Raw genomic sequence first — 24,857 nt, forward strand, 5'->3', positions numbered from 1 at the left:
GAGAACTAAAAATAAGCATTCCCGCAGGCATTGGACTATACCCTACATAATAAGGGCGACGTGCAAGCATTAAAGTGCATTATGAGGATAACATTTCAGGTACTCCAAAAATACAATTTCGTTTACAAATAAAATGTATTACTAACCCAATATAAACAAAAGATTTCACAACCATTTTTTTCATGTGTACCGGCAACAAACTTGTTGCGATTTCGTTGTTGTGAAGCATTGAGTACGCCATATGTCTGACGCCCATATATTATTGACATGATGAAAATACACAGGGAGTGTATTTAAGGGCTTATACTTTATTTAAAACCTTGACAGCCTCACTAATGCGGCTTGTGCAGTTAAGTAATAGGACCATATAGGACACAATATGGGGGATTTTCACGCCGTTTATGAGCAGATTATCTTCAACGGCGCAACTTATATTGAACATTTTAGCGTTTGTAACGCAATGTTGGTACGCTACCATACATAGGCAGAATAATAATATAACTTTAATTAGCCAGGATATATTTTATACAAGGTAATAATTTGGAAACATATACTGGCATACACTCTTGTCATTAAATTTAATTTGGAGCAGGAAAATTATGATTCACGGTTCCAATAGAATCGTTGAGATTTCTCGCATGTTATGGTCAAAGCAGGTGTCAGAGATTTTTTGATTCGGTGGGAAAATACATTCATGCAGTAATTAAAAAAAAAAAAAAACTTTCATGATACGTCACTTTTACATTCCGTTGGGTCTACCCACCCAACGAATTGAACACGTTTGTGTCTAAATAAAGTGGCATAGGTTATGCAGTTTTTTTTGCGAGGTTTTCTTGGTAAAGTACGCACATATCCGCAGTCAGCAAGAACACGCATGCGTGTGCCGCAATCTGTTCAGAGACCTTTGGACTTTCGTCAAGCCTAGGTTGTTTCAAAGTCATGAACAATAGGTATTGTTTAGCTTGAAGAGCTGCCGAAACGGCAGTGAATTTTGCTTCGATGCTACATAACTCTAATCTTAAAGTAAACACGTCGTTTAGAGCAACTGGTATCTGAGGGATGGGCCCGGGGGAATTGCTTTTCCGCAATCAATAAAAAACAATTTACATTGTTAGGAGTGACGAAACTGAGCAAATGGCAGCGACTTTTGTTTGGAGGCTGTATAATTCTCAACTCCCTGCAAAGCTGCGGTTAAAGAACTATGATATCGCAGGAATGTGGTCGGTTACTTTCCCTTAGCGTCATCAACTGACGATCATTTGTGGTTTCAAGATTAGAAGATTAACTTGGACATTAAGACATATGTGCAAATGACAATCCGCTGAAGAAGGTACTGCTTTTTTACACGACACTATAACCGCCAATGCTTTAGCAATAATAAATGAATGCCAGTATCTATCTGTATCTCTCTGTTTTTTTTATATTTACCTACAATTTAATCTGGATTTTTCCCATTCGGCAGTTTATTGCCAAGAGTCTAGAGGGCTGTGATCGCTGCGAAGCACTATGGTGAACTATACACTTGTATTAAAGCTAAGGTAGTATAAGTCTCGAATCCGCCCTTTACTAGAATATGATCACATCCTGTGGGACCCTCTCACAGTTGTATGTAGATATGTTGGAGGGGGTCCACAATATCTCATAGGTTAATTTATAATTCATATGACACAAAATCACATGTTTTACCGTTTTATTCTTCGTTGGGCCCGCCTGAGTTGTCATGTCGATTTGTAAGTAATGCTCCTTAAGCTTTAACAGTGTTTTATACATAACAAAACTTGCCTAACGTTTCATGTCTATCTTCAGTATAATATGAGTCGTGACCCAATAAGGGAACATAAGAAACTGATTAGTGAGATACGTTCCATGGAAGACGATTTAATTAATGATTTTCCTCCGCGCACATTGTTTTGAGTTAAACTATTTTCCCGGTAGCGTCACGGGTTTTGTCTCATTTCCTGCATTTTCTGGTGTCATTGAGGAACATTTTATCGTTAGAATGGGCTTCAAGAACTAAACTGCTTATTCTGTTCCTGACTTTTTTGTGAACGTTATTTCCTTTATAGAACAATATTCTGCCTACAGCAAGCCTTGGCCTCGAAGAGTTGGCCTGCAGTATCTACAAAAAATAAAATATATGCATAAATATTTTTAAACTGTTTCTTATAGGGCTCCAAAAACATAAAAGGCGCAGAATGAAAAATAGACTGGTAAAGACAGTCCTGAGGGAAACCGATATCTTTCGATTGACTTTTGCATATTTAGTGCTCTATTATAATCGTCAGTCAGAAATCAACTCTCCCACATTGTTACGTTTTGTCTGTTTAGAAAAGCAAATTGTATATGTAGGACATCTACAAGAAATAAACTGTCGTTACACATAACTCCTCGAGCAGTATCTGAACAGTTCAAAATATAGGCTAGACTAAATAATAAATAAACCAGGTTCCGTTTACTAAAATTGCTCACAATCTCGCACTTTTTAATTGCGGTCAGGCATAAACGTCATGTAAAAATGTGAATCAGGGTTCTTTCCATTTTCTCTTGCAACTTGGAAGTGCTAGCATAGTTACAAATTTACCTGACGGTCAGGTCTTTCAGAGATAATAAAACACTGATTTGAGTGAAAAGAGCAATAAGAGAAAATAATTATTCGCGAGTCTAATTTAGCTCTCAATAACAAAACAAGCGCCGCTATCAAAAGCGAATACAGGAGCAAAGCTTGGCCAGTAGCACTGGACTCTAAGTTTGAGAGTCAGCATTCGATTTATGGCCCCCAGCTGTCGCTTTTTTCTTCCCTTTGCATGGCGACGTAAACTTCGCGCTGTTCACTTTTGCCCGCCTCCTCATATCCTACATCCTCTCCATGTTTTCCGGTGTTCCAACTTGGCTGTCCTCGCATTAGGAGACCTGAGTACCAAGAGAATCACGTTCCCTGCAGAAAACAAAGTTCGTGCGTCAGCCTTTAGGGAACGATTCATGCCCTTTGTCTTGCTTCAAAATTTTTCTGTAATTCAATATTTATGTTTTCTGGGGCTCACAAACTGAAGCGGGATTACTGTTGTCTGCTTGGGCTCTCCACTCTGCCGTCACAGGGTATTTGATGATTAATTTTATTTGCAAGTACAATTTTGTGTATAAAGTTAACATGAAAATTCTTATTATAACAAGGAGTCGGTTTCATATCTGAGCATGAATTGAAGCATTTCAACCCGAACCCTCACAGTCATAAAATGTTGCATTAAATACAAGTAAACAAAAAATAAAAAAATCGTAATCAGAAATATTTTCCGAGCTCAAATTGTAGCAACGGCCTCGAGAATTGACCTTCTCTACTTCAGCAGTGTTTACCGCCACTATATTGAAATAAATCTTTCATTCCTGGCATTGCTGTGGCCAAATGAGTTGATGAAACAAATTGTGTGTATGGAGTGCACTTGCATTCGAAAATGATACTATGAGTTGAAGGGAAGGTACTTCAAAAAGCGTACACATTAACTGGGAGTTTTGTGCAATACGTAGCTGCTCTGCATTTTCTTATAATAAACATTGTATATAAATATGAAGAACTGATCAACCGAATCCATAATCTTCTTGGATTTCGGCTGCCTCTTTGAGGTATCCAATATGGCTACGGGAGGTCACATGGAAAACACTCAGCAACTGCAAAAAATGATTTCACTCTCTGCACAGGACAAATCTAAGATCTTGAGCGCAAGGTGATCGTTCACGCAATCGCAAGTAAAAATTAGGCGTCGCCACAGGAAATCATGTTTGACCAACATCCTAAGGGCAATGCGCCCATATTAAAGTAACCCATGAGGAACAAACGTTTAAAGACTCCAGCGACACGCCTGATGTAAGTACCAGGTTTCACAACCATACTTTTTTCAATTTGCATTGCCATATACTAATCTCTATAATAATGTGCATAATGTGCGTGGGCAAATGAACAAATGCACTATATCGAATAAAGTATAAAGTCGTAGAGAGAGTGCTGTTTTTTTAAAGGCTCGTTGCTGATGTACACATGCTGTCAAGCCGGATTCCACGTGGTAAGCCACCAAGAAAGAAAACCGGAACCACACGTTGACGATGCGTTCAAAAGATAAAATAAAAATATATATATATATAAATGCACGGAACAATCGAAGCGAGAGATCCGCTCCTGTTTATTGAACATTCCACAAACGCAAGGCCAGCTGTAACTTCAAATAACGCATTGGCCATCTGCGGCAGCGAAACAATTCTCAAGCTAGGTCTGACGCACGAGTATACATGTATCCAACTCTTTTCGATTTCCATTAAAGCACCACACCTCCGGGACCTTGCATTTGCCAAAGTCAAACGCTCAGGTCCAGTAGAAAGAGGGGAGCCGCACTACCTATGTGTCGTCTATTAAATCCGATCGTCAAGAAGGATTCTCCCAGCCACCGCCACAGGGAGCCGAAGCGCCATCTTGGGGGCAGAAGTGCTGACAAATTTAAGGATGCAACATTTCTCTCCCTAGTCGTCCGAGAGCACGAAATCGCGTGGTGCCCCACTGCCCCCTCTTGAATATTCGGGTTGCACTAGAAATGTGGCAGACAGCACTTTTTCAAACAAAGCCAACATGGACCTTCAATGCTTCCAAAACGAATCCCGAGGCCCTTTCTACTCTTAGTGCTTCGCATAAGTCTACGGTCTCGGAGGCCCCAGTCAATGATGCTCAGGAGCGTCAAAATCACAACAGATTCCGCCAGCTCCAGGGTGGAAGAGTATTTTAACTGGCCGCTTAATTCTGGCAATGACCAGGAGCCTTTGGCATCCAGTCAAGACTCGAGTTGTTCAGAAACACGGCCACTGAGAGTCAGGAGCTGTAGTGAAGAACCGTGCTTGAAAAAACCGAGCCATAGTCAAGAAAGGTTGCCGTCTGTAAGAGCAAAGTTGCGACTATTTGGCATTTAATAATGCCACAGTAACCCTCTTGAAGTCATTCGACCTTAATAAACATGTGAGAACTTCCTTATTTAAAATATCTAGCCTTTAAGCTTTGTATGTGTGTCCACAGTGGTCAGTTAAACTCGATTACGAATATGGAAATAGCAACAAACTTATTATCACTGTGCGGTTTTTAATACAACTCCGCCACAGGGTTTCAGACGTACTTAGTACTCCATAAAGTAGTGAGTACTGTGGTAGGGTAAAAACACGCGCGTTCCTTCGATTTCTAGATTCTTGAAATTCTCCATTCGAAACAGAAATCACTCGTCGCGCTGTTACATTTCTCAATAATCGCAACGCACAGTGTCCCTATGCCGAACGCCCGTATTAAAAATCACTTGATCCTTCGTTGCACGCAGTCAGGAGGTCGGAATTTCACCAGCTCCGAAGCGGGCACGTGTTCCAAGAGGTTATCGGGTGGACCGTACACAGCAGCTTGAAAAACGCGACCGCTGTGAGTGAAACTCTAAAACCGTATTTATTTTCTTTTGTTTTACGCGAAGGGCGTATTTTATAACTCAGCGTTTGAGGCATTCACACATTTGTAATAAGCAACATCGGTTCTGTGTAAAGCTATTTAGAAATTAACAGAAACTCTAAAAAATGTCCAAAAATAAAAGGCCACACGAGCAATATATTCGAGCCACCAAACGGGTTTTCTTGCTTCCCACATTCACGCTAAGTGAAGTTACCGAATGCCAAGATAGCTCCCCTCCGATAGGGCTTACTACATCTAGTCTCGATTTTTGTTGCCAAAAGCTTTGTGCATTCGCGTGACAACCTCCCCGCCATAAATAGTGAACACTCGCGTGGCGAATTTCCGAGCCAGCACATCGAGAACAGATTAAACAGCATCGTTGCCTACCTCCAGAAACACGCACCCACGCCCACGCAAGCAAACACACACACACACACACGCGCACACACACACACACACACACACACACACACACGCGCGCGCGCACGCACGCACGCACGCACGCAGGCACGCACGCACGCACGCACGCACGCACGCACGCACGCACTCACGCACGCACGCACGCACGCACGCACACACGCGCGCACGCGCTTACACACACACACTTACACACATGCACACACCCACAGAAAATGCTTATTTACAATACATATTTCAAGGTATTAACTTTGGGTTCAAAGACACTTTGTCGTTTTGCACCGCAGGACTTGCATTGTTATCACCCGCAAACGCAACAGAATGCACCGGCAAATGTGTCCCTCTGCGTCCTAAAGCTTGAGGAAGGCACGGTTGAAAGGGACCGATTTGAAAAATAAAAGAGCTAACACGAACATGAATGTCTCAAGTGACTCACTTTTCCCCCCGATTCCGTAAAACGAGGATGTCTTCAAATATCAAAGGGACGCCTTTACTAGCCTGCTACTGCCGTCCTCCCGGAGGTAACAGATCGCAGACGCACATCGTCATAAACCATCACGATTCATGGGCTCACGCGATCCAAATTACTAGAGCCATGCTCAAACATCCCACCCAGAGTTTCTCAATTACAGGGGCGTCTATTAGGCCAACATGACTATACCAGAGAGCTTCCTCAGTTTGCTACCAACAGCTTGGTACCACAAACGCTTGTCCTTAATAGGAACACGTTGGATTCACAACATTTCCCACGTCTTCCAGGGGAAGCTTTGTGCATTCATTACCACGGCACTTGCCACGAGCTGGCCAACGTGCGCTGGTTACAAAATATCAAGCGATTAAAAATGGTTGTGTTCATTACGAATGGCTGATGCTAAACCAAATCTAAAAAAAAAGAAACATAGAAGGAAACGAAAACGTAGTGGTATCCTTTATGCTGAAAAGTCATCTGGACTAGAATCGCAAATGCGGAAGCTAAGGGCGCTACGTTGTTGCGCGGGGAGTGTGGTAAATACCTGCCAGCCGACTACAATAAGGTCCACTACCAAGCAGAACGGACGTGTCTCCTTCGTTCTGTGCGAAAGAAATACATACATTATCGGAACAACCGACGACCGGAGTTTCGCACCTGTGTATTGAACGTTCAAGGAACCCAAAGCCAGCTATCGATAACGCCATGGGCTAACTCGCATAACCTTTTTATTTAGGCGACTGACACAAACAATCGCACAGGGTGTCACAAAAGAAAATTTACCCGGTCGTTTTTGCCGCAAAAATAAACTAGGCATCGCCGAACTCTCATTCTCCGCTCAAAGGTAGCGCTAGAGGTCACAACCAGATGCCAAAGTTTCAGCCCGATCCGATAAATTAATCAAAAGTTATAAGTTATTTTCTGAAAATTTCAATGGGAAAATGGAGCCCATTTTCGCCCGTTTTCGGTTTCTGGTGCAATAGAGTCCCATGTGTTTGAAAACTCCGTCGGCCGCCATTTTCCCATTGAAACTTTCAGAAAATCGCTTATAACTTTTGATTAATTTATCGGATCGGGCTGAAACTTTGGCATCTGGTTGCGACCTCTCGCTCTACTTTGGGCGGAGAATGAGCGTTGGGCGATGCCTAGTTTATTTTTGCTGTAAAAAAGACCGTGTAAATTTTCTTTTGTGACACCCTGTACTTACAGTTGGCTGGGCCTGTCGAGAGAGAAAATGAAATACCTTACAAGGTCGCAGCCCCCTTCCCCTCATGTTTTCTTCCGCGTCACCCAGCATGGCAAAACCAAAAATAGAACATGCATCGTTAAATCGCTTTCCTCAAAATAGAGGATTATGAGGAAGATTGTATATTGAACACACTTGTACATTAAAATATCTCCTAATTATACAAAATGTGCAGTAATTAACGCATGTCCTGATACTGCAAAGGTGCAAGCGAGCTGGACAAGAATGGCGTAAATAATCCCTCGAAAAAGGGAACAAGAGGGGCAGACGACAAACACATATCTTCGAACACAGCTAGGTGACTGGTGAGCGACCGAAAAACTCCACTTGGTCCGGGTATCGAACCCGGGATCTCTCCAGTAAAGGTGGAGCGCTCTTCCAACTGCGCTAACCAGGGGTTGGACGTCATTAGAGCAAACGGGTTTTATCAGCTGCCACCCTTCTAACACCGACAAGGGTGAAGCTTGCAATTTAAGGTTATAATTATAACCTTCAATAAAAAAATAACATTATATTTATAACCTTAAAGGGGCGGTGCAACGATTTTCAGACTTTGGCCATTTAGCTGTGGATATTAATCTACGCCACTTATGAAAGGAAAAGCATAAAACCGTATTTTCTTGCGAGCACTAGTTCTTATTAAAATAATGAAACAAATAGAAGGTCAAAGTGCCTCTCAATTCTCCACGTCTACTTTCGAGTGATGTACTCTGGGGGTTCACGTTGTTTCCCCTTGTGTCCTCTCTTCATAGACCCCAGCAGCTTCCTGCGCGATAATAGACTTTTAAAGGATTAGCCTCGTCGAAGGCCGGGTCGAGCGATTGACACAAAGGACGGTTCGGCACGGGGCTGACGGCGAGTGTAGCAGCGGAGGGGGACTGATTTTGTTGACTTCCGCGAGTCCCCCAGAGACGCTGTCATTTTCTTTCCCGTAACCCCGACAGATGGCTGCAGATCGGCAAATAATTCGTTTTTTGCTTTGCGGTTACGCAGCACAATAGCCGTTTTTTTCGGGGAAAGATGACGCGTTTTCGGTCACTTGAGCTTGCATAAACAATATAAAAAATGCAAACTGCACATTTTTTTAACATTAAATTTGTTGCACTGCTCCTTTAAATTGCAAGCTTGACCCTTGTTGGTGTCTGACTGGTGGCAGCTGATAAAACCCGTTTGCTCTACTTACGTCTAACCCGCGGTTAGCTGAGTTGGTAGAGCGCTCCACCTGTACTGGAGAGGTCCCGGGTTCGATACCCGGAACAGGCGGATTTTTTAGGTCGCTCACCAGTCACCTAGCTGTGTTTGGAGATTTGTGTTTGCCCTTTGTCTCTCTTGTCCCCCTTCTACAGAGATTATTTTGGTCATTCTTGTCCACCTCACTAGCACCTTAGCATTTATTTGCATTATAATTATCACCTTAAATTGCAAGCTTCACCCTTGTAGCTGTTAAGCTGGTGGCAGCTGATAAAACCCGCTTGCTCCTCCGACGTCTATCCGCTGTTTAGCTCAGTTAAAAGAGCGCTCCACCTGTAATAAAGAGGTCACAGGCCCGATAACCGGACAAGGCGAGTCACCTAACTGGGTTTGGAGGATTGTGTTTGTCCTTTGTCCCTCTTGTTCCCCTCCTCCAGGGAATATTTGCGTCGTCGTTGTTTTAATTCTGACATTTTCATTTCATTTTTTGCGTTTCTTAAAGCTCATTAACACCCGTCCAAATTCTTGCGCAGTAAGCTTTTCCAAAACGGCGTAGTACTAGTATCACATTCGTTGCACATTCTAATAGAGATTTGCACGCTTGGAGACTCATCGGAATTTTTTTCTGAGAGCAGAACGACGTTTATCAGTTTCGCTGTTTCGAGAGGTTTCTCGTGATTTTCCTATTTATCATCCGGCAATGTTCTTACAGCAAAGTTACATTTCGAGTGCTTTTGATATCGCCGACGTTTTCCGCGCAACCAGGGATCTCCTACGGCAGTCCATTGTTGTTGCTTTTTTTCCGTGACGTTCGCTTAAGCCACACCCGAGCACATTCCTAGATCCTAGCTGTAAACACAATCGACACATCTTATACAGTAAAGTTTTTCTTTATTTCCATTCAAGGAAAGAAATTTTGGAGCAAAAGCGGAAATGCTTCACCGAGCACTTGACTTGTCCTCAGCTCAGCCTCATCGGCAGCCATTGAACAAACATCTTTCCTAGAAAAAAAAAATGTACATAAAAATTACAGAGTAGCAAACGAAATAGCAGAACCAAAAGACAATTGGTTTATACATGTATAAATTTGCGGGGAACAACTTATTAGATATTGTTTCTAGATTTCTATTCTTTTTTTCCAAAACTCTTTAAAAGGTTAGGAAATAAATACCTAAGAACTTGCTGCCCATTACGTAACCTGGATGTGGCAATATTCCAATATTCAGTATGGCGTGTTATGTAAGCCGTAATTTGATTTTCTGATTTTCTAATGCAGCTATCTTGTTTAAAAAAAGACACTCTTCTGATTATAGTCTTGATGGTGATTAAAAGTTTATAATCTAAAAGGCAATACATTTTTTACCATTCGCAGGTTACTGAACATGATCTTACCGTGAAAATTATAAGGTGCTCTGGAAATGGCTGTCAACAAACAAAATCAGACAAATTTTGCTTAGGTCGGATGCCGTGGATTAGCCTAAGAAAAGGTTCCAAAACACGAGAGCGAGTTACATAAGCTTTCTCAATAGTTATTTTTACGCTAACTGGTATAATTTGGCTGTGGCGGTTTGATAAACCAAAACATGCTACAATTTGAAAACCACATAATCTACATGAATATTCCAAGACATATTTTTTTTTTAAAGACACCGAGTGTTACAAAATTATCCACAATGTATATCACGCTTATCTCAAAGGCCACAAGTTTCGACGAAAAAAAAAGGTCTATTTTTCGGACGAAAACAAATGGCCTATGTCTTTTCAGTGTTGATGCATGGCCCATTTTCACTGGCAAAACCCCAATCAATCCTTCCTATTTCTAGCGGGAGATTTTATTCCAGTTCAAATATTCACGTTCATGCTCACAATTCGATGCAATTAAAAGAATTCCTTCGCCAAGCGTTTAGCGGCAGGTTTTTCTAGCTTCTGTTTTAATGTCTGCTACAAAGTTACAAAAATAGCGTATTACGTCTCGGCATGGGTCCTGCCGCTGACTGCGATGGCATTGCGGTGGTCGTTTTTCATCCCGATTAGCAACAAGGTTGTTCGCAGGTCCTGTGAAAATAGAGTCGCGTCGCTTTCTTGTTCATTCACGCTGAAGAAATGGTGTTCGTATTATCTACGCCGCTGAAGCGATGTCACATCTAGCGGGCCATACAAAATCATTGCCTCTTACGCTCCGGCAGGGCTCCTGACGCCAACTGCCGCTGAATTCCCAAGGCGTCTAATTTCCTCAAAAGCTGTTTATTGCCTTAAATGGTTGTTCCGTCATGCGAACTATACAGTAAATGACACTCTTAGCACGAACACGTCATCAACACTTTTGTTTCGCGAGTAGCTGAGTCATTAGATTCATTTACGGGGTATATAACAGCCATGCGTCATTTAGCGAGTCACTAAATAAAACACACTTATCAACCCTTAGCAAGAAAAATACTATTAACATGATTGAAACTGCTTTTCCAGATCATTCACGTCGTTATGAACATCAGCCTGGACATGTACATGCAATTTTCTGCACGTTCCAATACACGTAGCCAACATCCGTATTATATCATCGAACCCATGCGTGATATAATGTTTTCCAGTACTTATATTTGCCTCGTACTTTCAAAGAATGGAATTACCTACCCGCTGAAATAACGAGCTCTAGTTCCTTAATTGATTTCTTCATACTGTAGGAACACATATCAGTGTTCAGTGAAAATTCTGTTTGTAATTGCACGTTTTTACTTCCTTGCCATATTAGTGTCATTTAGATGTCTGTTTGTTTGTTATTTTGCAATGTCATGAATATAACCATTCGTACAATGGTTTGAACAAAGATCGGTAGTATAAATGAATAAATAAAAAGTAACGTAAGTTCGTTACCTGTTAGTTTTTATAATGTAATGAATACGTTACATGTTGCAGGAAAAAGTAACGCGTTCCCGCTAACCATGTTACTCGTAATGAGTTACCGCCAACACTGTTTGTAGCACGTTAGTTTCAAAGCTTGAAATTCACTATGCCAGTTTCTGTCCGTCCAAGACCTCTCCAGCAGAGCTGTTCCTTAGTATGCGTAATTAAAGTTACAATTGGGGGTATAATATTGCGATGAGTAAAGCAGCATCGCCATCCCTTAACCTGTAAAGCGCGTTTTCTTTTGAATAAAAGCATTCACTTGGTCCAGGTGCCCTCTTCACTGAGCTGCTTAAGATATTATTCGCATTTTTTTTGTCAAAGCCAAGGTGCGGGAGAATGCTGAAAGGACATGTTATAGCTGTTGTACACTGGGCAACTTTTATGTTCCATCAAGAAACTGCCTCACAGCCCGGTGTGACTTCCATATTTAAGATCAAATTTACTTTACAAGAAACTGCCTCATTGTCCGGTGTGGGTTTCAGAAGTTAGTTCAAATTGAGGAAACGTATGTTAAACCTATTTCCTCGCATTTTTATTGCGAATATTGCAGGCAGCTGGTGGCAGAGTTCACTCCGGTCTTTAGGAAGATGTGTCCCACTAAGGTCGGTACTAATTATAGGTTCATACTACAGAAGAAACATGATTTATTTTCTATACCAGCTAGTCAAATAAAGCTATATTTAAAACCACGTGGAGCAAGTTGAGCAGTTGGAACAACATTACTAGCAATTATTTGTCTTGAGCAGAGGGCGAGATTTCGCATTTTTATGGGCATTTTGATTGCCTGAGAAGCAAAAAAAAAAAAAACTAGCAGCAATACTTCTATCACCTAATAATGGTAATATAGGCAAAAACTTGAAAGGCTGGTCAAGAACCTACAGACCATCCGTACAGCCGTCCAGAGAGAGTAATGGCTGTAAGCTGCACATGCGCAGGTTTGTCTCCGCATTGATATTTCGCTGACGCAGTTGATAGAGGCTGATATTTTTGTTTGCTTATGGCAAGCCCACTGTGCATTCCCGTCTGTGATAAGGCCTTTGAATGTGACACACTTTTAGAGTATGCGAAGTCTTTTACGGGTTTGAGGAAATTTTCCTCAATGCGGAACAGCAAAAGGAATGATGCAGGTATGAGACCCAAATGTTGGGAATAGCATTCACATCCCCTCGGTAGAAACATATGTACCGCAGTAACTGTTTGTCACAAAAAAAGTGTTACTTACCGCATTCCTTATGGCGATTTTAAGTACCGCACCTTTTGACAATTTTGTCCCCGACGGCAAGGCGCTATTTTAAAAGGATACCCAGAAAAACGAACAAACTGCTGTTGGAGTACTTGTGTGGAACAAAACAACGTTGGACACGTACCTCAAGTAATAACCACAATATTTTAGAGTAGCTGAGGCCTCACTTTAATTTCTTTGTACGTTTACCTATACGAGACATTTAAGAGATATACAAATATGACTGAAAGCGTCAAACAGCAGAAGCTGCTGGTGTGATAGCCTTCCTTCGATCATGTCACGTTTTCTAACGTCTTCGCTTCAAAGTCTATGAAATAAAGTTGATATAGTTTGAGAGTTTTCTTAATGTATGTCCCACAACCAAGACAACCTTTTGCAAAATAGTGTCAATATAAATTAGCATCAATGCAAGCTTTGAATCACCTTACTCAGGCTTGTTTCGGTGTTGCTTTATAGGCATATCAAAAATATCAACAGTGAAGTAAAATTCTTTGGCGGATCCTTACGGAATGAACCTTGGGAAAAGCCACACACGACCCCCTTTCGCAAACGCTATTGCTCATCAATTTACTTTTCTGCTTTAGACTTCTTGTTCGGCTTTCTCGTTTGCTTTTTTTTTTTTACATCCCATTTTAGGCCTTGCTACGTGGTTAGTTTTAGCGTTTCCCAAAAGGTTGCGTGTAGGGCGTTTTCCAAGGATCATGCTAACGCAGCCTTCAAGGATTCATCGATTGATCTTCCCTCAATTTATTCGCAGCCTAATCGACCCAGTACTAGAACTTGGTTCACATTCTGTTTTGCACCCCAAACCAAAGCATACGCGCTCCACACATCTGCAAGTCTATACTCGCCCCAGCATCCGGCCGTGCATTGGCTTCCGCCCAGTGACATCACCTCCTATCGCCTTTGTCCTTCACTACTCTCCTCCTTCCTACGCGGCCCGCTTCACTTTCACTCTGTTGTTCACAGTCGGACGCTATTAGCTTTTCCCTGTCATGTAGGTACTAATGCTAAAGCATAAGTAATGTCTAAAATCACCGAATTTGCAGCGCTTATTTTGGTATATGTATACTTTATTATGAATTTATACAAATTATTGCCAAGCGCGTCTCCAAGCAAGCGCATCTGTGGTGGAGATTTTCTGCTGCCAGCGCTCGACCGGGACGGTCGCAGAAAAACGAGCTCCGGAGTGGCGGTCATCGATACAACGGCCCTTGCTGTCCGCGGTTCTAATCACTCCGGCGAATCGACGAACGATGAATATAAAGTTGTTTTGCCACAGACGCCTACAGGAATTACGCGCGAAACATCGAGTCTTCTGTATTGCGATTTGAAAGGACGCCCCTACCGTGTGCAGGATTTTAGACAAGAGATGGAGAAGGTGCGGCATACTCGGCGACATCGCAGCACTTGAAGCGTACGAAATGAATCATGTTTGGATGGCTACCCTGCGAACGGCAGAAGCAAAGAGACGACTCGTGGACTCCAAATAACTGCAGGTGAAGGGTCTTCGGTGCCTCGTCGTGGATCCCAGCATCACGGAGGTACGGTTTCGTCTTCACTGGACCCCTTATGATATGCCGGACGACGTTGTTCGTAAGGGGCTGGAGCCGTATGGCAAGGTCCAGGAAGTGAGGCAGAAGAATTGGAGGGCTGAAGGCTTCCAAGGAATCGAAATAACGACCAGGTATGCGCGGACTACACTGAAGGAAGGTGGCACGGCCGATACCATGCCACACCAGCCTCGGATCCAAGGTGGTAACGTGCTTCTTGCGATCCCTGGACGACCGCCCTTGTGCTTACGCTGTAAGCGCACAGATTATATTCGACAAGAATGCAGGGCGCCGAAGTGCTCGGAGTGTTTTTGCTTCGGGCATGACGGCACCGAGTGTGTCAGGTCGTACGCCAGGGTGGCCAGCGGCCTCAGGGTGGAGCAAACAACTGAACACGCCATGGATGCCGAGGAAGCCGAGTGTTCTATTTAGGGTTTCGCGCCAGAAGCTTCAACTCCTGCCAAATACCGCAAGAGTGATGGAAACAGCTCCTTGGAGGCAGCCAGAGAGAAGGGAGGTCGACGGGAAGGCGCAGCTTCCAGCGGTGCCGACGTGAAGCCCTCTGATGCCGGAGCAGACAAGCAATCGAGCTATGCGAACCCCAATGAACCTTCAGATATGGACGACACCAGCGAGTCGACTAAGCGAGCCTTCGACGATGGTACGGCAGCAGGAAACGGAGCACGCCAGCTACACCCCTGGATGGAACGCACGAAGAAAGGGCGTTGCGAGCCTGCGCCCAACGACCTTACTCATGAACGAAGTCGCATGGAAAGCAAGTAAGACGTCCTTTGCCTGGTTTCCTGGATTTAAGATTTCTCCACCAAGGGATGTTCGACCCTGACTGCATAGGTTTTCAGTGCCTGCACCCAAGCACAGCTCATGGTTTGCGAGTCCCAATCAGCCATTACAGTTGCAACGCTGAATGTTCGTGGTTTATGCTCTAGGAAAAAGCAGTACAAAATACAGCGACTATTGTTGAAAGAGCAATCCGATTTCTTGGGGTTGCAAGAAACTGAATTGGCTGAGGCGGAGCAGGTGGTGGAAGAAGTTAAGCCCTTCATGTGTAACTACGAAATCTGTGTGACGCACGCAGTTGGTTATTTGGCAGGGTGTTTCCTTCTTCTGAAGAGGTCGGTTTCGTTGTCGCAGTTATGCGTTACTACGGACACTGAAGGACGTTTCATTATGTGTGACTTTCTGATAGCGTCTCATCAATTTAGGCTTATTGCATTTATGCCCCAAATTTGACCACTGACCGCGTTTTATATTTTGGCGGTTGACGTCGGTATCTTGATTGCGATAGAGCTCTAGTCCTTGTGGATGACTTTAATTGTGTTGTACGACAGTTGGATAGATCGCCAATAAGACGAACGCTGATAAGAGTGAACTACTTTTGGACGAAACGTTGGAGGATTTCGACTTGGTCGATGTGGGCACTTTAAGGAAAGCAAAAACAAGAAATGTGCATTACCCGTTTTCAAGCGTCGTCCAGTGCGCGTTTGGACAGGGTGTATGTTTCTGCCCTTCCAACAGAACATTTAGGAAAGTACCGTGTAACTCCAGTCTTTTTCTCAGACCACAGTCTGGTTATGGCGACGATAGGTGGCCGAGCATCTGAAAAAAAAAAGTTGAATTGGAACCTATGGAAACTGAATATAAAGCTCCTCAAAGACAACGTCTCTCTGAAACGTGTAGAACAGTTTTTTGAAAGATGTTTTTAAAGAACCAGGAGGGGACATTTTCGTGAAATGGGAAATGGTTAAACAAGAAATCAAGGCAATTGCCATTGAGAGGTCCTCAATACTTTTGTACAACGCCCGGTGTAAGAAGCGCAGTTTAAATAAGGACTTGATAGAGCTGTGTAAAGCAGAGTGCAAAAGACCCGGTAATGGAAGAAACAACGAAGAGTGTATCAGAGAAAAATTAGATCAGCTACACCGCGACGGCTACCATGATGCAGTAGTGCGCGCCCGCGCAGAAAAATACACGATGGGCGAGTAGCCGACTAAGGCTGCCTTGACAGACGAGAAGCGTTACGCACTTTGGAACGAAATAGCCGAAATTGAATTCAAGCAAATGATTACTACGGATCCCGAGAAAATAGCTCAGGCCTTCCTCAAGCAATACACACAGATTTCTGCTAACAAAGCCTAAAGGTGTCAGAACATTTATGCCCAGCTTTTAGAAAAACTGCCAACGCTATCGAATGATGAACGCAATAAGCTTGAGGAAGAAATTACGATCCAAGAAGTGGAGCGCGCACTCGACGACGTGCCGAACTTGAAGACGCTGGGACCGGATGGATTGGGCGCAGAATTTTACAAGAACGTTAAGAGCCTAATAGCTAGTGTTTTTTTTAACGTCATTTATAGTGCTTATGAGAGACAATGTTTGTATTTTTCGTTCTCCCGCGCCTGCACTGTCCTGATACCGAAATCTGATGACATCGTGAAACTGCGCAGCGTCACCGGTTTTCGCCCGATAACGTTATGCAATACCGATTACAAGATCTCCGCAAAAATTCTGGCGCGCCGCCTTCAAGGGTTCGCATGCGAGACAACAAGTGAGCATAACGTGTGGGATACAAGGGAGGACTATATTGACAAATGTGCATGTGACCCGTAGTGTCTTGGATACCTGCCCATACAAAAAAGGGTCTATGGTCGTCTATGTAAAATTTTATGGCAGGCACCCCGCATGGCCCTCTAGGTCGGCCATAGAAATCCATAGACAGCTACAGCCAGCTATAGAAAAATCTATGGCCCCGTGTCTAAAGACTGGGAACCAATAATTTGTCTTTTACCGTCTATAGAAAATTTTATGGCCCCAAGTCTAAGGAATGGGAACTAATACATTTTTTAGCTGCGTGTAGAAAATTATATGGCCCCGTGTCTAAAGACTGCAAACCATTAAATGTACTTTACCCGCCTTTATAAAATTTTATGGCCCAGAGTCTAAAGACCGGAAACCAATAAATTGTCTTTACCCGTCTATAGAAAAATGTATGGCCTCGAGTTTAAAGATTATGATACTATGAATTTTCTTTCCACGCCTATAGAAAATAACTACCGGCACTTAATTTTTTAGTAAAAACGCTCCAGGTTAGATAATTAAAGCAGTCTAATATTTCTGATATACCGGTGACAAATCATTACCCAAGATATGTTGTCTGCTGTTGCCACGAGTCGTGAAAACGAGCAATATTGTTTCTTTGAAAAATGCATTGAAATACTTGTGCAACAATTAAAATCAATTATTACATTATTACCCCCAAAAGTGAAAATAGATTACACTGGCGCTGAACACTGCATTCAAACAACAGCTTGATTGCAATCTTCAGCAACAGTGTACTGCATGTCATTACTGTATTTTCAACGTGATTCATCAAACTTATTAAAAATATAATTATTAAATTTTAGTTAATTATCCTAATGATCTACATTTGCTCTGTTCAGGATTGTGAATTAAGAGATGGGGGCTATTCCGAGAGACAATTCAAATAATATATTAAGTACGAGTAATATTTGCTCCGCCTCTCCATGTTTATGCGACAAATGACGGCAGCCACCGGCGAAGTCGGAATAAAAAATGAGACTGCCATATATAGAGTTAGTGCGAACTTGGGGTACGTAAAGGTAAATGTTCTTGTTAAAAAAAAAGTCAAGGTTCCGTTGTTAATGTTGCGTGGGGGGTAGTTCTGCTTGTGTGCTCCGTACTTTATGTGTTCAGTTATGTAGGTGTAACTATCATGTAGCGTTGAAAAGAAAAGAGAACATTAAAATATTTTTTTAGAGTGTGCTGGCTAAAGAAATCCATAGGAAAACCCTTCAGCCTTCTTTAGCAGACCGTACAAATGGCTAAAGACACCAAAGGAAAAGCCATTGGCAGCTCTAGCATGCTAGCTATCGAGAGCCAGCCATTAGAAAAGCTAAGGAACGCTATGGCTGGACAGTGATAGGAACATAGAAAAACCTAAAGAGGCCTATGAAGACGATCATAAAGAATGCTAAAGAGAGCCATAGAAATTCCTTTAGCTAATTGGGCCAAATGGTTAAAGTCGACCATACAAATATTTTCTATAGCCGACCATAGGACATTTTTGTATGTGGGTAGTGGAGCACTGGGCAAATTGCAGTGCTGCAGGTAGATCTAGATAAGGCATTCGATCGTGTAAGCCATGATGTTCTCTTTGATGTCTTGAGTCATGTTAACGTTGGTCACGCCAACCTTGGAGGCGTAATGGTGGTCTATAAGGACTGTACCACAAAGCTTATTGGGAACAAAGAGCTCAGTTCTGTTATTAACGTACGAGAGTCGCTACGACAAGGTTGCCTTATGTCTCCACTTTCGTTTGGTTTGTATTTAAAGTTTTTTTGTTTAAGTGTAAAATATATTCAAGGTGTTCAAGGTTTTCAATTTTATAATGCAAAAGTAAAAATAATAAGTTGCGCTGATGATATTGCTGTTTTTGTAGGGTCAAAAAAAAAGCGTCACCGAAGTCAACTTTGGCTAAAGGTTTTGCCACGCTATTGGTGCTGCTATAAACTGGGATAAGTGCCGTGGTTTCTGGCATGGCGCTTGGGCCACTACACCCTCAGAATTTGAGGGTGTATGCTGGGACACAGTGCCGTGCCAGTACCTCGGGGTGCCATTGCAAAGTTTCTGGAATAGCCAAACGTACTGGTCGGCTGTCGCTAACAATCTGGACAGGCGTGCTTCTCGTTGGAAGCAACGTGAGCTGTTCATTTTTTGCTCGATCTATTGTCTGCAACGTTTTTCTTATTGCGAAGCTCTGGTATGTAGTTCAAGTCATTCATTGAGCGCGAACTAATGATGAAAAGTTTCATCGAATTGTCGCCACGTTTATTTAGAACTTGAAATATGAGCCCATTAGAAGAAGCAATCTTTACATTGAGTTTGTAACGGTGGTGTAGGGCTTTCCCACTTCTTTGTCAAGAAGCTTGTGTCACGCTTCTTTTTGTTTTTTAGAGAGACCAAGAGCACGCGTTCATTCGCACACTGATTCAAACAAAAGCATCACCACATTTGCCATATCTTCTTGTTTCTTCTCATGGCGGCGAGGCAACAAGAATCTTTGGCTTTCTAAAAGAGGTTGTTGACACGTTGGGGTCTTTGAAAACACGTTTTGCTTTGAATTACCTTTGTGATGTCAGTAAGAAAACGCTCTATCGCGATTTAGTGGTGCGTGTTTTCCCGATACCCTTGTATCGAGGTGTGTCCCAACGTGCTCACGATGTGCTTAGACGTGTAAAAAGAATGCGTGTTCCCGCGGCTGTTAAGACTTTCTTTTTTAAATTACACAGGAATGAATACCTTGCCAGTTAAGGTTTGGCTTAAAGAATGAGAGATTTATGTGCCATGGTCGGTAAATTGCTCTCTAGGTAAGAAACCTGAGACTACTGAACATCTGTACTTTTTGTTGGGACGCGGTATTTTTTTTTTAATGTCCTCCAGCGCATTCTAAAGAAAGAATTATTTGTAACCCCAAGAGAGATACGTTTCCGTAGTGTGGATAATCATACTGAAGTTCCTAATGACATGATTATGTTGTAAGTTTTGTGCGGCATTTGGAGATCACGTGTGGCTGTTCGACAGGCTGACCTCGGTGCAAAAGAAGTGCGGAAATATTTTTCAACCTTGTAAAACAAGTTCAGAGCGTGTATTGAACTGTGAACCTGAACCGCGGTGGACTAGTATTCTAAAATTACTCCTCGATATGCGTGTTTTTAATACGCTGTGCCAAAAGGCTGTGCGTCGCCCTTAGAATGACATGAATGTTGCTGTAACTACCATGCAATTAAAAAAAAAAGCGTCCGTGGTCGAATGGTTATAGTGCTGGGCTCACACGCAAAGGGCCGAGGTTTAATTCCGGTGACCGACGTATCTTTACTTCCTTAAATGTAGTGTTCTAATCAATGCGAGAACCTTCTTGCTTGTTCGAGGTCCAAATGCATACTTTTGCTTGTTACTTGAAAAACGTAATGGAATAGAATTACAAATTATCGAGCCTCGAATGTATTAGATTACCGTTAGAAATTACTTGCTCTAAAAAGGAACGGATTACTCTGCTCGTTACGTTACAAATTACTTTCACGTTACTTTTTGCGGACACTTATCCATAAAACAATAGAAAACCTTTTTGATATTTTTTGAAAATCTTCTGCAACACAGCTTTTCATTTCTCGTACGCCCGTATTATGGTAGTCCTTGGAAAAATAAAATGTTGTATTTAAGAGAAAGAGCGCAGGTGCACTCCGTTCACTTGTAAGCTGACAAGGCACCGATAGCTGCCACCGAATAAACACGAAGAGCTTTCTCCTGCCAGGAGAAGAATAAAAACACGCTGGAAGGCGACGGAAAGCCTACTCGGCGTGGTCATACTTGGTCTTTGTCTTCTGTACATATGTACATCCCTTGCGCGCTTTTCTAGTGGTTCTAGAGACCAGTCATACAAAAAATCATGTTTTCTTTACGGCCATCTTCTCCTTCTTTGTGTTCTCTATTTTGTTGAACTTGCTCTTTTTATGCTGCTCAATGTTCTGCTAGTATTTCTCCAGTTATTGTACTATGCTCATATTAAAAAAAAGTAACGAGAACTAAAGTAATCCGTTAGCAATATTTTGTACCGAAATTACATTACAAATTACCTCCGAAAAAAAAAGTATAGTGGCAATTACAAAATTACTTGGAAAAGTAATGAGTTACAAGTAATCCGTTCCTTGTGACGGATTGCTTCCCAACTCTGTCCAAATGTACTACGCACCGAAACTTCCACGCCGATTGCTCCAGAAGCCGATGTGCATGTACGTAAGGGGCTCTCACCTATGGGCGTAAGGGACGCCCATGGGTGAGACGCCGTATAACCAATCCGTAGCTGGGCCAGCTACGACACAAAACCACCTCATAAGAGCGTTCCCGATGTCGGGCGCACTCCCGTTCACATTAAAAAGGTTTTACAGCATGCACTTTGTTATGTGCTTCATTATTGTAGTCCCATTGACACTTGGTTCGAATTCAACACTTCAAGGCGGTGTGGTAGTCTTTGTAGGGTATTTTATGTAAGTCAAAGTGTATCTCATCTGCGAAAATCGCAGCACAATCTGCCCTTTCTTTACCTGGGATGCCGGCATGGCGTCGGACCCAGCAGAGAAATATCTCAATCTGCTTGTATGAAGAAGCGATAACCTTGTATTCTAATTCTAGGGCAAGTTAATTTGTGGTTTACTTCGGCGATGTAATTTCTATTATTGAGCTTAAGGAATTGGTGTCAACAAGTGAGTGACGAAGCCTTTCTACAGCGAGAGCTGTTAGTGGCCCCTCTCGCCGGTTTTCCGACGGTGCGAGCGTAAAGCCCGTCAATTTCCCCTCTAAACTTCAAGGAAAAATTGACGTCACATTCCCTATGGACTAATTCAGTTTGCCCGCGAACATTCGCTGTACGCGCCTTATGCACATTTTCAGTTTCCCCGCTAATTTTGGTGCGAAAGTTGATATCACGTAACCTGGCGTCACGGTACCTACAGACAAGTTCAGGTTCCTCGCTAACATTTTTTTCCTTGAATGGAAATAAAGATTAACATTACTGTATAAGATGTGTCCATTGTGCTTACAGCTAGGATCTAGGATTGTGCTTGTGTGTGGCTTAAGGGTACGTCACGGAAAAAAACAACAACAATGGAACTGCCTTAGGAGATCCCTGGTTGTGCGGAAAATGTCGGTGATATCAAAATCACTCGAAATGTAACTTTTCTGTAAGGACATTGCCGGATAATAAATACGAAATTCACGAGAAACCACTCAACAGAACGAAACTGCTAAACGTCCTTCCGCTCTTAGAAAAAAATTCCGATGAATCTCCATGCGTGCAAATGTCGAGAAGAATGTGCAACGAATGTAACACTAGTACTACGCCGTTGTGGAAAAGCTTACTGCTCAAGAATTTAGACGGATGTTAATGAGCTTTAAGAAACGAAAAAAATGAAAAGAAAATGTTGGAATCAAAACAACAACGACGAAAATATTCCCTGGAGAAGGGGAACAAGAGGGACAAAGGACGAACACAATCCTCCAAACACAGCTAGGTTACTGGTGAACGACCTAAAAAATCCGCCTGGTCCGGGTATCGAACCCGGGACCTCTCCAGTACAGGTGAAGCGCTCTACTAACTCAGCTAACGAGGGGTTAGACGTAAGTAGAGCAAACGGGTTTTATCAGCTGGCACCAGTCTAACACCAACAATGGCCAAGATTGCAATTTGAACGGGCTGTGCAACAAATCTAATGTTGAAAGAATTGGCAGTGTGCCTTTTTTATATTGTTTATGCAAGCTCAAGTGATCAAAGCCGCGTCACCTTCTCTCAAAAACGGGTATTCTGCTGGGTAATCGCAAAGCAAAAAACAAATTATTTGCCTATCTGCAACCGCTTGTCGGGGTTACGGGAAAGAAAATGACAGCGTCTCTGGGGGATTCGCGTAAGTCAACAAAACCAGTCCCCCTCCGCTGCTACACTCGTCGTCAGCCCCGTGGCAAACCGTCCTTTGTGTCAATCGCTCGACGCGATCTTCGACGAGGCTAATCCTTTCAATGTCGATAATCGCGGGGAAAGCGGCTGGGGTCTATCAAGAGAGGACCCAAGGGGAAACTACGTGAACCCCCAGAGTACGTCACTCGAAAGTCGACGTGGAGACTTGAGGGGCACTTTGACCTGCTATTTGTTTCATTTTTTTAATAAGAGCTAGTGCTCGCAAGAAAATACGGTTTTATGCTTTTGGTTTCTAGTTGACGCAGATTAAAGAGGCGCTGACACCGCAAAGGTCGTATTATTTTGTATTTTCTAAACGATGCAAGTTATTGTCATGGACACGCAAAAAAAGAAACGCATCGCGAAAAAAAATTTTCCTTAGCGCGCGCGCCTTTTTATTTTATCCGTTTATATTTCCCGCGCTCACCTCCTTGCTCGATGACGTCAAAAATAAGGAAATTTGAAAGCTTTGTAGGCGACATTTCTATAACATTTAATAACGGCAATTGTAAAACGTGTTTTTAACGCAATCGCAAACGAACTACGACCCCTTTTTTGAAATACCAAAAATCAGATTTCGGTGTGATGTCGCTTCCTGGATTTGTATCCTCCCTCGGAAAGCTTGGCGGCGCTCGAGCAGAGGCTAATCGGCGAGTCGTGGAGGAAACCGGTTTTTTTCCCGTGCCGGCGCCCTTCTATCCCGCCTGGTCACCTCCTCCTCGCTTCGGGTCGCGGTGGCAACGGAGGTCTCAAAGAAAGTCGACTCACAGGAGACCGCAAAATTTGACTCACTGCACTGGCGCGGATCACGCGGGAACTTCGATTTCGGTATTCGTAAAAGTTGTTTTTTTTTTAATTCAGAAATACTGAATTCCCAAGTTTCGAATTTTGAGGGTAATGTTCCGGCATTGTTTTCAATCGTTTCGGATAATAATAAAAAAAAATATGATTTTGATGTGTCAGTGCCCCTTTGTTATCTGCAGTTAAATGGCCAAAGTCTGAAAATTGTTGCACCGAAGCTTTTAGGTTATAGCATAATGTTCTTCTTTTAGTTAAGGTTATATTTATAACCTTAAATTGCAAGCTTCACCCCTGTTGGTGTTAGACTAGTGGCAGCTGATAAAACCCGTTTGCTCTAATAACGTCTAACCCCTGGTTAGCTCAGTTGGTAGAGCGCTCCACCTGTAATGGAGAGGTTCCGGGTTCGATACCCGCACCAGGCGGAGTTTTTCGGTCGCGCACCAGTCCCCTAACTGTGTTTAGAGATTTGTGTTTGTCCTTTGTCCCGCTTGTTCTCCTTCTCCAGGGATTATTTTCGTCATTCTTGTCCAGCTCGCTTGCACCTTTGCATTGAATTGCATTATAATTAATGCAAGATTACAACAACATGGAGCAGTATGCTTGGTGAAACAACCTCAGAATGCATTGAATTCGTGTCACGGAGCGTAGGAAGCTGATAACAAAACTCGGGAATGTTACTCAAGAATGGCAAAAACACATTTAAAAAAACACACAAAAAACACGAAGCAGTCCATCACCCAAGAAATAGAAATTAAAATAAAGAAAAAAAATGAACAAGCTTCGCCACAGGCAGTAAAAGTTGGAAGATCTATCTGATCGAAAATTTGATATGTTCAAAGCCAGAGAAAGGACTGTCACAAGGTCATAAATCTACATGGCGTAGAGTTGATTACTGCTGCGTAAGGAAAGGAGACGGCGGTAGAAAACTATACGCATAGCAAATAGCATACCTCGGCAAACCTCACTCATGAGGGCCCTCACTCACCCTCACTCACCCTCATCTTCACAGGTGAGGTGAGGGTGAGTG

This window comes from Ixodes scapularis, unplaced genomic scaffold, assembly GCF_016920785.2.
Source record: "Ixodes scapularis isolate PalLabHiFi unplaced genomic scaffold, ASM1692078v2 ptg000292l_1__unscaffolded, whole genome shotgun sequence".
In the NCBI taxonomy this organism is placed as follows: Eukaryota; Metazoa; Arthropoda; class Arachnida; order Ixodida; family Ixodidae; genus Ixodes; species Ixodes scapularis.